Raw genomic sequence first — 13,677 nt, 5'->3', positions numbered from 1 at the left:
AGCCAGATTACAAGCTCATTTTGGTTCAACTTCAGCAACTGTGCATTGCATTGCCATGTAATGTAATGAAATGCTATCTTTCTAGCTCTCCCTTTTTACTTCCTTTTGGATAAACAGACATATTAGGCAAGCATTTTGGAGCTTTCACCTAAATAACTACAGGTGGTGAGATAAGCTGCACAATATAATTGACCTTTCAGTATATTGTTGCACACACACCATCTATTTAGCAAATGCCCTTGTTATCAACAGCAGCCTTTTAAACTCACCTGAGCTAACAGGTATGTGTGCTGGTTACTCTGCTGCGCTTAAAATTTCTTTTTTGGTTTGCTACAATGCCTTTTCTGAAACGTTGTCTCCCTCTGCTGGAACACTGACTTCTTTCATTTAATGCCTGCAGACTATAAAAGAGAACCCAACCCAAAAAGTTTGGTTGATTAGTCTGTGGCATTCTGTTAAACTGTTGCTTATGGCGGTCTCTGTGAGCTTCTCAGCGACATTCAGCCAGCCAGGTATCCTGCCTGCAGTAGATGGAATGTGGCAATGGAACGCTGGCTGCGCGTGTCATAATAGGCTCTGAGCCTTTATATACCTGTGCACAGCAGCAGCCACCTTCAGTCTGCTGCTGGACAGCCAGCAGCAGCAGCAGGAGAGGTATGTAATCAGCAGCCCTCCTGCTAAGGGTAGACAGCTGCTCGTTCCACCCCACCCCCCGCCTTAATTGGTTCTCCTCCCTTCCAACGGTGTTGAGGCGGGTGGGAACAGCAGGGGGTGAAGGTGCTGTGTTTAAAGAGGTGGAGTTATGCAGATCTAAAACGCGTGGATTGCAGCAGCAGCAAGCCGAAAAGTGCAGGCATGTAAGGGATCTAGAGGTTGACAACATGTCTTCTTAACGGGAGTCCAGGAGCTCATCTCCACAAATGGACTTTTCAGGATCCTTGGGTGGCTCCGTAGTTTGAAACCAATTCTGGTTATCGCTTCTCGGCCTTTTGGCTAAGATCAAGTGTAGTATCTGTTCTTATCAGTTTAATATCTGATACGTCCCCTATCTGGGGACCATATATTAAATGGACTTTTAGAACAGGGAGATGGAAAAAGAGCTTGCTCTGTCCACTCCACGCATTGACCTGGTATTGCAGTATCTCCAGGACCGGTGCACCCCTTCTTTAATGCAGTTTCTAAAATCAGAAAGAATTGAATTCAATGTTTTTTGTTCATTTTGCTTGTTTGTCAGATTTTGGGATGGACTCTTTGGCTTTGCTTTTCTTCTCCTCATTGGATTTTTCATGTTCAAAGTTGCAGAAGCCAGATTACAAGCTCATTTTGGTTCAACTTCAGCAACTGTGCATTGCATTGCCATGTAATGTAATGAAATGCTATCTTTCTAGCTCTCCCTTTTTACTTCCTTTTGGATAAACAGACATATTAGGCAAGCATTTTGGAGCTTTCACCTAAATAACTACAGGTGGTGAGATAAGCTGCACAATATAATTGACCTTTCAGTATATTGTTGCACACACACCATCTATTTAGCAAATGCCCTTGTTATCAACAGCAGCCTTTTAAACTCACCTGAGCTAACAGGTATGTGCGCTGGTTACTCTGCTGCGCTTAAAATTTCTTTTTTGGTTTGCTACAATGCCTTTTCTGAAACGTTGTCTCCCTCTGCTGGAACACTGACTTCTTTCATTTAATGCCTGCAGACTATAAAAGAGAACCCAACCCAAAAAGTTTGGTTGATTAGTCTGTGGCATTCTGTTAAACTGTTGCTTATGGCGGTCTCTGTGAGCTTCTCAGCGACATTCAGCCAGCCAGGTATCCTGCCTGCAGTAGATGGAATGTGGCAATGGAACGCTGGCTGCGCGTGTCATAATAGGCTCTGAGCCTTTATATACCTGTGCACAGCAGCAGCCACCTTCAGTCTGCTGCTGGACAGCCAGCAGCAGCAGCAGCAGCAGCAGGAGAGGTATGTAATCAGCAGCCCTCCTGCTAAGGGTAGACAGCTGCTCGTTCCACCCCACCCCCCGCCTTAATTGGTTCTCCTCCCTTCCAACGGTGTTGAGGCGGGTGGGAACAGCAGGGGGTGAAGGTGCTGTGTTTAAAGAGGTGGAGTTATGCAGATCTAAAACGCGTGGATTGCAGCAGCAGCAAGCCGAAAAGTGCAGGCATGTAAGGGATCTAGAGGTTGACAACATGTCTTCTTAACGGGAGTCCAGGAGCTCATCTCCACAAATGGACTTTTCAGGATCCTTGGGTGGCTCCGTAGTTTGAAACCAATTCTGGTTATCGCTTCTCGGCCTTTTGGCTAAGATCAAGTGTAGTATCTGTTCTTATCAGTTTAATATCTGATACGTCCCCTATCTGGGGACCATATATTAAATGGATTTTTAGAACAGGGAGATGGAAAAAGAGCTTGCTCTGTCCACTCCACGCATTGACCTGGTATTGCAGTATCTCCAGGACCGGTGCACCCCTTCTTTAATGCAGTTTCTAAAATCAGAAAGAATTGAATTCAATGTTTTTTGTTCATTTTGCTTGTTTGTCGGATTTTGGGATGGACTCTTTGGCTTTGCTTTTCTTCTCCTCATTGGATTTTTCATGTTCAAAGTTGCAGAAGCCAGATTACAAGCTCATTTTGGTTCAACTTCAGCAACTGTGCATTGCATTGCCATGTAATGTAATGAAATGCTATCTTTCTAGCTCTCCCTTTTTACTTCCTTTTGGATAAACAGACATATTAGGCAAGCATTTTGGAGCTTTCACCTAAATAACTACAGGTGGTGAGATAAGCTGCACAATATAATTGACCTTTCAGTTTATTGTTGCACACACACCATCTATTTATCAAATGCCCTTGTTATCAACAGCAGCCTTTTAAACTCACCTGAGCTAACAGGTATGTGCGCTGGTTACTCTGCTGCGCTTAAAATTTCTTTTTTGGTTTGCTACAATGCCTTTTCTGAAACGTTGTCTCCCTCTGCTGGAACACTGACTTCTTTCATTTAATGCCTGCAGACTATAAAAGAGAACCCAACCCAAAAAGTTTGGTTGATTAGTCTGTGGCATTCTGTTAAACTGTTGCTTATGGCGGTCTCTGTGAGCTTCTCAGCGACATTCAGCCAGCCAGGTATCCTGCCTGCAGTAGATGGAATGTGGCAATGGAACGCTGGCTGCGCATGTCATAATAGGCTCTGAGCCTTTATATACCTGTGCACAGCAGCAGCCACCTTCAGTCTGCTGCTGGACAGCCAGCAGCAGCAGCAGCAGCAGGAGAGGTATGTAATCAGCAGCCCTCCTGCTAAGGGTAGACAGCTGCTCGTTCCACCCCACCCCCCGCCTTAATTGGTTCTCCTCCCTTCCAACGGTGTTGAGGCGGGTGGGAACAGCAGGGGGTGAAGGTGCTGTGTTTAAAGAGGTGGAGTTATGCAGATCTAAAACGCGTGGATTGCAGCAGCAGCAAGCCGAAAAGTGCAGGCATGTAAGGGATCTAGAGGTTGACAACATGTCTTCTTAACGGGAGTCCAGGAGCTCATCTCCACAAATGGACTTTTCAGGATCCTTGGGTGGCTCCGTAGTTTGAAACCAATTCTGGTTATCGCTTCTCGGCCTTTTGGCTAAGATCAAGTGTAGTATCTGTTCTTATCAGTTTAATATCTGATACGTCCCCTATCTGGGGACCATATATTAAATGGATTTTTAGAACAGGGAGATGGAAAAAGAGCTTGCTCTGTCCACTTCACGCATTGACCTGGTATTGCAGTATCTCCAGGACCGGTGCACCCCTTCTTTAATGCAGTTTCTAAAATCAGAAAGAATTGAATTCAATGTTTTTTGTTCATTTTGCTTGTTTGTCGGATTTTGGGATGGACTCTTTGGCTTTGCTTTTCTTCTCCTCATTGGATTTTTCATGTTCAAAGTTGCAGAAGCCAGATTACAAGCTCATTTTGGTTCAACTTCAGCAACTGTGCATTGCATTGCCATGTAATGTAATGAAATGCTATCTTTCTAGCTCTCCCTTTTTACTTCCTTTTGGATAAACAGACATATTAGGCAAGCATTTTGGCGCTTTCACCTAAATAACTACAGGTGGTGAGATAAGCTGCACAATATAATTGACCTTTCAGTATATTGTTGCACACACACCATCTATTTAGCAAATGCCCTTGTTATCAACAGCAGCCTTTTAAACTCACCTGAGCTAACAGGTATGTGCGCTGGTTACTCTGCTGCGCTTAAAATTTCTTTTTTGGTTTGCTACAATGCCTTTTCTGAAACGTTGTCTCCCTCTGCTGGAACACTGACTTCTTTCATTTAATGCCTGCAGACTATAAAAGAGAACCCAACCCAAAAAGTTTGGTTGATTAGTCTGTGGCATTCTGTTAAACTGTTGCTTATGGCGGTCTCTGTGAGCTTCTCAGCGACATTCAGCCAGCCAGGTATCCTGCCTGCAGTAGATGGAATGTGGCAATGGAACGCTGGCTGCGCGTGTCATAATAGGCTCTGAGCCTTTATATACCTGTGCACAGCAGCAGCCACCTTCCGTCTGCTGCTGGACAGCCAGCAGCAGCAGCAGCAGCAGCAGGAGAGGTATGTAATCAGCAGCCCTCCTGCTAAGGGTAGACAGCTGCTCGTTCCACCCCACCCCCCGCCTTAATTGGTTCTCCTCCCTTCCAACGGTGTTGAGGCGGGTGGGAACAGCAGGGGGTGAAGGTGCTGTGTTTAAAGAGGTGGAGTTATGCAGATCTAAAACGCGTGGATTGCAGCAGCAGCAAGCCGAAAAGTGCAGGCATGTAAGGGATCTAGAGGTTGACAACATGTCTTCTTAACGGGAGTCCAGGAGCTCATCTCCACAAATGGACTTTTCAGGATCCTTGGGTGGCTCCGTAGTTTGAAACCAATTCTGGTTATCGCTTCTCGGCCTTTTGGCTAAGATCAAGTGTAGTATCTGTTCTTATCAGTTTAATATCTGATACGTCCCCTATCTGGGGACCATATATTAAATGGATTTTTAGAACAGGGAGATGGAAAAAGAGCTTGCTCTGTCCACTCCACGCATTGACCTGGTATTGCAGTATCTCCAGGACCGGTGCACCCCTTCTTTAATGCAGTTTCTAAAATCAGAAAGAATTGAATTCAATGTTTTTTGTTCATTTTGCTTGTTTGTCGGATTTTGGGATGGACTCTTTGGCTTTGCTTTTCTTCTCCTCATTGGATTTTTCATGTTCAAAGTTGCAGAAGCCAGATTACAAGCTCATTTTGGTTCAACTTCAGCAACTGTGCATTGCATTGCCATGTAATGTAATGAAATGCTATCTTTCTAGCTCTCCCTTTTTACTTCCTTTTGGATAAACAGACATATTAGGCAAGCATTTTGGAGCTTTCACCTAAATAACTACAGGTGGTGAGATAAGCTGCACAATATAATTGACCTTTCAGTATATTGTTGCACACACACCATCTATTTAGCAAATGCCCTTGTTATCAACAGCAGCCTTTTAAACTCACCTGAGCTAACAGGTATGTGCGCTGGTTACTCTGCTGCGCTTAAAATTTCTTTTTTGGTTTGCTACAATGCCTTTTCTGAAACGTTGTCTCCCTCTGCTGGAACACTGACTTCTTTCATTTAATGCCTGCAGACTATAAAAGAGAACCCAACCCAAAAAGTTTGGTTGATTAGTCTGTGGCATTCTGTTAAACTGTTGCTTATGGCGGTCTCTGTGAGCTTCTCAGCGACATTCAGCCAGCCAGGTATCCTGCCTGCAGTAGATGGAATGTGGCAATGGAACGCTGGCTGCGCGTGTCATAATAGGCTCTGAGCCTTTATATACCTGTGCACAGCAGCAGCCACCTTCAGTCTGCTGCTGGACAGCCAGCAGCAGCAGCAGCAGCAGCAGGAGAGGTATGTAATCAGCAGCCCTCCTGCTAAGGGTAGACAGCTGCTCGTTCCACCCCACCCCCCGCCTTAATTGGTTCTCCTCCCTTCCAACGGTGTTGAGGCGGGTGGGAACAGCAGGGGGTGAAGGTGCTGTGTTTAAAGAGGTGGAGTTATGCAGATCTAAAACGCGTGGATTGCAGCAGCAGCAAGCCGAAAAGTGCAGGCATGTAAGGGATCTAGAGGTTGACAACATGTCTTCTTAACGGGAGTCCAGGAGCTCATCTCCACAAATGGACTTTTCAGGATCCTTGGGTGGCTCCGTAGTTTGAAACCAATTCTGGTTATCGCTTCTCGGCCTTTTGGCTAAGATCAAGTGTAGTATCTGTTCTTATCAGTTTAATATCTGATACGTCCCCTATCTGGGGACCATATATTAAATGGATTTTTAGAACAGGGAGATGGAAAAAGAGCTTGCTCTGTCCACTCCACGCATTGACCTGGTATTGCAGTATCTCCAGGACCGGTGCACCCCTTCTTTAATGCAGTTTCTAAAATCAGAAAGAATTGAATTCAATGTTTTTTGTTCATTTTGCTTGTTTGTCGGATTTTGGGATGGACTCTTTGGCTTTGCTTTTCTTCTCCTCATTGGATTTTTCATGTTCAAAGTTGCAGAAGCCAGATTACAAGCTCATTTTGGTTCAACTTCAGCAACTGTGCATTGCATTGCCATGTAATGTAATGAAATGCTATCTTTCTAGCTCTCCCTTTTTACTTCCTTTTGGATAAACAGACATATTAGGCAAGCATTTTGGAGCTTTCACCTAAATAACTACAGGTGGTGAGATAAGCTGCACAATATAATTGACCTTTCAGTATATTGTTGCACACACACCATCTATTTAGCAAATGCCCTTGTTATCAACAGCAGCCTTTTAAACTCACCTGACCTAACAGGTATGTGCGCTGGTTACTCTGCTGCGCTTAAAATTTCTTTTTTGGTTTGCTACAATGCCTTTTCTGAAACGTTGTCTCCCTCTGCTGGAACACTGACTTCTTTCATTTAATGCCTGCAGACTATAAAAGAGAACCCAACCCAAAAAGTTTGGTTGATTAGTCTGTGGCATTCTGTTAAACTGTTGCTTATGGCGGTCTCTGTGAGCTTCTCAGCGACATTCAGCCAGCCAGGTATCCTGCCTGCAGTAGATGGAATGTGGCAATGGAACGCTGGCTGCGCATGTCATAATAGGCTCTGAGCCTTTATATACCTGTGCACAGCAGCAGCCACCTTCAGTCTGCTGCTGGACAGCCAGCAGCAGCAGCAGGAGAGGTATGTAATCAGCAGCCCTCCTGCTAAGGGTAGACAGCTGCTCGTTCCACCCCACCCCCCGCCTTAATTGGTTCTCCTCCCTTCCAACGGTGTTGAGGCAGGTGGGAACAGCAGGGGGTGAAGGTGCTGTGTTTAAAGAGGTGGAGTTATGCAGATCTAAAACGCGTGGATTGCAGCAGCAGCAAGCCGAAAAGTGCAGGCATGTAAGGGATCTAGAGGTTGACAACATGTCTTCTTAACGGGAGTCCAGGAGCTCATCTCCACAAATGGACTTTTCAGGATCCTTGGGTGGCTCCGTAGTTTGAAACCAATTCTGGTTATCGCTTCTCGGCCTTTTGGCTAAGATCAAGTGTCTGGACATCAGGTTCCTTGAGTGCTAGCCCTCGGCCTTCCAGCATCGCCACTCCGGTGGCTTAAGCTGGATGCTGCTATAGGGGGAGAGTGAGGAGGAAACGGGAAGGCGATTTCCGTGGCTGTCTATGGGAGTCAAGCTGAAATTTGCTGGGACCGGGGACCCCCGGGTCAAGAATGGATTTCGCATTGAGATTTCCGAGGAGAAGAAGGGACATTTTTCCATGTCCTACCTGGTGAATGCCATCTTCTATGAAGCATTGAAGATTAAGAAGTCGGACATTCTTTGCCTGCAGGAATTTAGAAGTCATGGAAGGTATGTGCTGGTTCTTTCTACTATGGCTGCTTGCCAAAATCTTTATAGAACCTTGAAAGGCCATACTGAGAACTCCCTCCTAGATGGACTCACTTTTACTGTCCTCTATTCAAAGGGGGATGTTCCTGTTGTTGTGTTTATGCACAATCCCTTTATCCCCCAGGAGGACATTACTGTATTCTTGAGGAGGCATTGTACTTATGTGCATTTTTCCCACAAGATCTCGAATGAAGAAGGCTTGTGGACTGGCAAATACAAGTACTTTGTTCGTTTTGCTACAGACCCCGAGGGGCCAGGGGGCATACATTATCCTCCTATGAGTTTCTCTATTGGGAGAGACACTGGTTTCTTGTACTTTCCTGATGCTCCTTTTTTCTGCAGAAGATGTAACAAGTATGGTCATGTCCAGGAGTCCTGCAGGTATCCGCCAACCTGCAGGAGGTGTAACTCGTCTGGTCATATGGCGAAAGACTGCAAGAACCAGGTAAAGTGTGATGCTTGTGGTGAGGAGGGGCATGTTCTTAGGCAGTGTCAAGCTAGAACCACTCCTAAGTCTTTTGCTCAAGTGGTCGCGGAGGGGCCTGCTGTTCCTTCGACTTCTACTAGGGTTCCACAAGGTCCCCTTCCGGATGTCGGGGAGGCAACTGCTCCCCAAGAGGAAGAGGATGGCACTCAGATGGACGACATATTTGAAGATGCCCAGCTTCAGCCTCCTGCGTCAGGAGGCTTTGACATGGTGATTCCAGAGGTGATGTCACCTTTCCCTCCCCAGTTTGGTGTCCGTGGTGAGGGGGAAATGGACTTGTCCAATTCTCCTGTCATATCTTGGTGCAATACTGCTTCAGAGGAGATCGGGGGCGGTGGCCAAGGGGACTTGTCTGCTGTCCGTTTCTCTGATGAGGAGGATCCTGATGTGGTCAAGAAGAAGCCAAGGACTGAGTGTTCATCCATTGCTGCCGTGTGTGATAGCCCGGTGGACTCTCGTGCTTACCCGTCAGATGTATTTTCTCCTGACATTGTTACATTTGGCATTCAGCCAGATGGTAATAGCTTTGCTTTGCTTGATGAAGGTTGAGTTGATGTTTTCTTTCTTTTTTTTTCAGGTTATGTGTGATCCCCTTTAGTTATGCCGCATCATTCTGGATGGGACATTGTGTCCCTTAATGTTAGGCAAATTAGATCTGTTACCCGAAGAACAACAGTTCTGGATTATCTAAAGGGTTTGAGTGCAGATGTCTATTGTCTACAAGAGTGTGGGATTACTGAATCTCCAGGGGATAAGGACTGGCCTTATGGCCAGTATGTTTGGTCGGGGTCCAGCTTTAACAAAAATGATGGTGTGGGGATTTTAGTTGGTAATAAGAATATTACTATTGATAGTTACACGGTTGTGGAGGTGGGTCGCTGCATTATTGTTTTTTTGAGTTATAGGGGGTGGAAGGTTAGAATGATTAATTTATATTGTCCTACTAAAAAAGAGGAGCGGCTTGCTCTTCTTGAGAAATTGAGTTTTTTTCTCCCTGGAAAAATTCCTACAGTTTTTGTTGGTGACTGTAATTGTGTCACAGAAGGTAATGTGGACATTACGGGAAAAAAGTTATCTCAACTTATTTCTGATTTTTCTTTCTTAGACGCTGCAATACTTGAGTATGGCATTCCACCACCGCCTACATATTATGCTGACCGTGGTAATATTTCATCGAGGATAGATAGGATGTTATTTTCCAAAAATATGGTTTGTTCAAGTTATGTTCAACATAAGGTACCTTTTTCTGATCATGAGTGTTTGCGTGGAGTTTTTAGTGCGAATGGGGACATGGTGTTTGGGGGTGGGGTTTGGAAATTGAATACGAGGTTGTTGGAGGATGAGGAGGTGATGAGTGAGTTGGAGAAAAGGTATGCAAGTTGGAGGTGGCGTAAGCGTGATTTTGGTAGTGTGCTTGAATGGTGGGATTGGGTGAAATTACAGTTAAAAACTTTCTTTAAAAAATGGGGCTACAAAAAAGCTGCCAGATATCGTAATAGATTTAATGACTTAAGTAGACGGATTGATTGGTTGCGTGGGTGTGTTAGGAAAGGAATGGATATGTCTGATCAGCTTGAGGTTGCTAAGAATGAGTTAAAATGTCTTCTGGATGAAAAAGGTAAAGAGATTATTTACCGTACCAAGTTAGAGCATTTGGAAAAGAATGAAAAGTGCACCAGGTACTTTTTTAAAAAAATGAATGGAAGGAAGTTGGATTTGAGTGAAGTGGTAGGTGAAGATGGATCTAGTGTGGTTGGGAAGAATGTGTTGAATGAGGTGAATGGCTTCTATAGTAAGTTGTACGATGAGAAATGGATTGATCCTGGACTTGTGTCGCATGTATTGAGTGGTATGGAGAAGAGACTTGGTTCGGATGAATGTGATGCTTTGTGTGAGGATGTTATTTTGGATGAGGTGAGGAATGTTGTTATGAGTGCTAAAAAGAATAAGACGCCTGGGAAGGATGGGTTGCCTGTGGAGCTGTATGTGAAAGCTTGGGAGTTTTTGGGTAAGGACTTGACTGAGGTTTGTAGGTATATGTGGATGAATGGTGTTTTGTGTGACAGTATGAAAGAGGGTATAGTGGTTCTTGTGTTTAAGAAGGGTGAGAAAAAGCGTTTGGAGAACTGGAGACCCATATCATTGCTTAACGCTGATTATAAGGTCTACAGTAAATTGTTAGCAAATCGTATGCGTGAGGTGATTGGTAGGGTTGTGGAGGATGACCAAGTGTGTGCCGTGCCTGGTCGGAGTATAAGTGATAATTTGTTATTGTTAAGGGATATGCTTGGGGATTGTAAGACTAGAAAGCAGAAGTGTATGGTGTTAGCAATTGATTTCGAAAAGGCTTTTGATAGAGTTTCGCATGTGTTTCTGTTTAAAGTATTGGAGAGGATGGGTTTCCCTAGGGTTTTTCTGAATGGAGTTAAGTCTTTATATGATTATGTGTCAAGTGAGTTTTTAGTGAATGGATGGTTGTCTGACAAAGTGATGATTAGGTCTGGTGTAAGACAGGGGTGCCCTATGTCCCCTGTCTTGTTTGTATGTGTGATTGAGCCTTTGCTGTGTTTAGTGAGACGTGAGAAAATGATGAGAGGATTGTTAGTGCCTGGGAGTGGTGGTAAGCATGTGAAGGTGTTAGGTTACATGGATGATGTTGTGATGGTGAGTGAAAGTATGGCTTCAATGAGTAGGGTGAGGTTGCTTTTGGATTTTTTCTGTGGTGCATCAGGTTTTAGAGTTAACTGGACTAAGTGTAGTTTCAAATGCTTTGGAGATGACAGTATTCGTATGGAAGGTGTTAAGTATGAGGAGAGTGCAATTAAGGTTTTAGGGGTATTTTTCAATGATGATCTGAAAGGAAATGAGAGTTGGGACGAGTGTGGTATGCGTGTTGAGCGAAAATTGAATTTTTGGAGAATGAGAGATCTTTCTTTGCGGGGCAAAGTTCTAGTTATCAAAGCAGTGATCTTACCCATTCTGCTTTTTGTGGCCATAATTTTTCCATCCCCTTTTAGGAAAGTGAAGAGAGTTGAGAAAATGATTTTTTCCTTTTTCTGGTGCAGCAAGATGGAGAAGCTGAAGAGGGAAAGCCTTTATAAGGCCTGCCAGCATGGTGGTTTGGGATTTCCTAATGTTGAGGTTTTTTTAGGGCTCCATTATATTAAGACGATTGTGGTATTGTTGGGTAAAGGTAATAAGGGTGCATGTATGGCAAGTTATTCTGCAGGATGGATGTTGTATGGGTTAGGTTGGAGAAAGAGGGATGCGAGAGTGCCTGTGTCTTTTAAGTGTCCGGTGTGGTATGAGGTGATTGAGAAGTTTGTCAAGAAGTATGATTTGCTGAGTGTGCCGGTGGATGAGTTTAGAATGACTAAGAGGGTGTATAGGAAATTGTGTGCAAATGAGGTCGAGTCTAATATTGTTGGTTTGAGAGGGAATGAGGTTGCGGATGCTTGGAGAAAGTTGGGTATGTATGGGATGTCCAACAAACAGAAGGATGTAGTGTGGATGGCGTTTCACAATATTCTTCCAGTGAGAGACGTTCAAAAGAAGAGAGGTTTGATTAGGTCGGATGTTTGTCCAAGAGATGGATGTAATGGTTGTGAGACGGTTATGCATCTGATGTGGAATTGTGATTTTGCGCAAGACGTGTGGAAATGTGTAGGGGGGTTGTGTAGGAGTTTGGCAGGAGTGACTTTTGTGGATTGGCGTGTGGTTATGTTTGGTATTGGTGCAAGTGGACGTGTAAAGGAGAGAGTTTTGTGGTTAATTATGGCTTGTGTGTTAGAAAGTTTGTGGGATGTGAGGAATCTTTGTGTATTTAAAAGGAAATCAATTACAGTAAATGAATGTATTAGGATTATTCTTTCTAGGCTATTTTTGATTTACAAGATGGATAGTAGTAGCGGTGGTGGAACAGATGCCGAGGGAATATGGAAATTTAAAAAGTGGAGGCATATTGTAAAATTTCAGTGATCTTTTGGTTTATATTAATAAGATGTTCTTCTTTCTGTAATATTAGGTTACTTTATGCTTAATAAATATGGCCATGATGATGAGAAGTTTTTTTTGCAACAGTTTTGGTATATCCTACTGATTTGCTATAAAACTAACCTGAATGGTTTAAAGAAAAAAAAAAAAAAAAAAAAAAAATCTGTTCTTATCAGTTTAATATCTGATACGTCCCCTATCTGGGGACCATATATTAAATGGATTTTTAGAACAGGGAGATGGAAAAAGAGCTTGCTCTGTCCACTTCACGCATTGACCTGGTATTGCAGTATCTCCAGGACCGGTGCACCCCTTCTTTAATGCAGTTTCTAAAATCAGAAAGAATTGAATTCAATGTTTTTTGTTCATTTTGCTTGTTTGTCGGATTTTGGGATGGACTCTTTGGCTTTGCTTTTCTTCTCCTCATTGGATTTTTCATGTTCAAAGTTGCAGAAGCCAGATTACAAGCTCATTTTGGTTCAACTTCAGCAACTGTGCATTGCATTGCCATGTAATGTAATGAAATGCTATCTTTCTAGCTCTCCCTTTTTACTTCCTTTTGGATAAACAGACATATTAGGCAAGCATTTTGGAGCTTTCACCTAAATAACTACAGGTGGTGAGATAAGCTGCACAATATAATTGACCTTTCAGTATATTGTTGCACACACACCATCTATTTAGCAAATGCCCTTGTTATCAACAGCAGCCTTTTAAACTCACCTGAGCTAACAGGTATGTGCGCTGGTTACTCTGCTGCGCTTAAAATTTCTTTTTTGGTTTGCTACAATGCCTTTTCTGAAACGTTGTCTCCCTCTGCTGGAACACTGACTTCTTTCATTTAATGCCTGCAGACTATAAAAGAGAACCCAACCCAAAAAGTTTGGTTGATTAGTCTGTGGCATTCTGTTAAACTGTTGCTTATGGCGGTCTCTGTGAGCTTCTCAGCGACATTCAGCCAGCCAGGTATCCTGCCTGCAGTAGATGGAATGTGGCAATGGAACGCTGGCTGCGCGTGTCATAATAGGCTCTGAGCTGAGCCTTTATATACCTGTGCACAGCAGCAGCCACCTTCAGTCTGCTGCTGGACAGCCAGCAGCAGCAGCAGCAGGAGAGGTATGTAATCAGCAGCCCTCCTGCTAAGGGTAGACAGCTGCTCGTTCCACCCCACCCCCCGCCTTAATTGGTTCTCCTCCCTTCCAACGGTGTTGAGGCGGGTGGGAACAGCAGGGGGTGAAGGTGCTGTGTTTAAAGAGGTGGAGTTATGCAGATCTAAAACGCGTGGATTG

General features: G+C 44.0%; 6 non-coding genes across 6 annotated transcripts; all 6 read left to right on the top strand.

Moving 5' to 3' along the window:
• Positions 1-973: 973 nt before the first annotated feature.
• Positions 974-1,164, top strand: LOC141220215 (U2 spliceosomal RNA). Its single transcript, XR_012288585.1, has one exon. It is a non-coding gene; the product is annotated as a U2 spliceosomal RNA (small nuclear RNA).
• Positions 1,165-2,285: 1,121 nt separating this feature from the next.
• Positions 2,286-2,476, top strand: LOC141220109 (U2 spliceosomal RNA). The gene has a single exon (XR_012288481.1). It is a non-coding gene; the product is annotated as a U2 spliceosomal RNA (small nuclear RNA).
• A 1,118-nt stretch (positions 2,477-3,594) lies between these two features.
• On the top strand, positions 3,595-3,785 carry LOC141220211 (U2 spliceosomal RNA). The gene has a single exon (XR_012288581.1). It is a non-coding gene; the product is annotated as a U2 spliceosomal RNA (small nuclear RNA).
• Positions 3,786-4,906: 1,121 nt separating this feature from the next.
• Positions 4,907-5,097, top strand: LOC141220108 (U2 spliceosomal RNA). The gene has a single exon (XR_012288480.1). It is a non-coding gene; the product is annotated as a U2 spliceosomal RNA (small nuclear RNA).
• A 1,121-nt stretch (positions 5,098-6,218) lies between these two features.
• LOC141220107 (U2 spliceosomal RNA) lies at positions 6,219-6,409 on the top strand. Its single transcript, XR_012288479.1, has one exon. It is a non-coding gene; the product is annotated as a U2 spliceosomal RNA (small nuclear RNA).
• A 6,106-nt stretch (positions 6,410-12,515) lies between these two features.
• LOC141219708 (U2 spliceosomal RNA) lies at positions 12,516-12,703 on the top strand. Its single transcript, XR_012288138.1, has one exon. It is a non-coding gene; the product is annotated as a U2 spliceosomal RNA (small nuclear RNA).
• Positions 12,704-13,677: the final 974 nt, after the last annotated feature.

This window comes from Phyllobates terribilis, unplaced genomic scaffold (genome assembly GCF_046119375.1).
Source record: "Phyllobates terribilis strain yellow unplaced genomic scaffold, ASM4611937v1 Scaffold_277__1_contigs__length_2500907, whole genome shotgun sequence".
NCBI lineage: Eukaryota > Metazoa > Chordata > Amphibia > Anura > Dendrobatidae > Phyllobates > Phyllobates terribilis.
The sequence above is the reverse complement of the archived record's forward strand: the minus strand, read 5'-3'. Positions and strand labels throughout refer to the sequence as shown.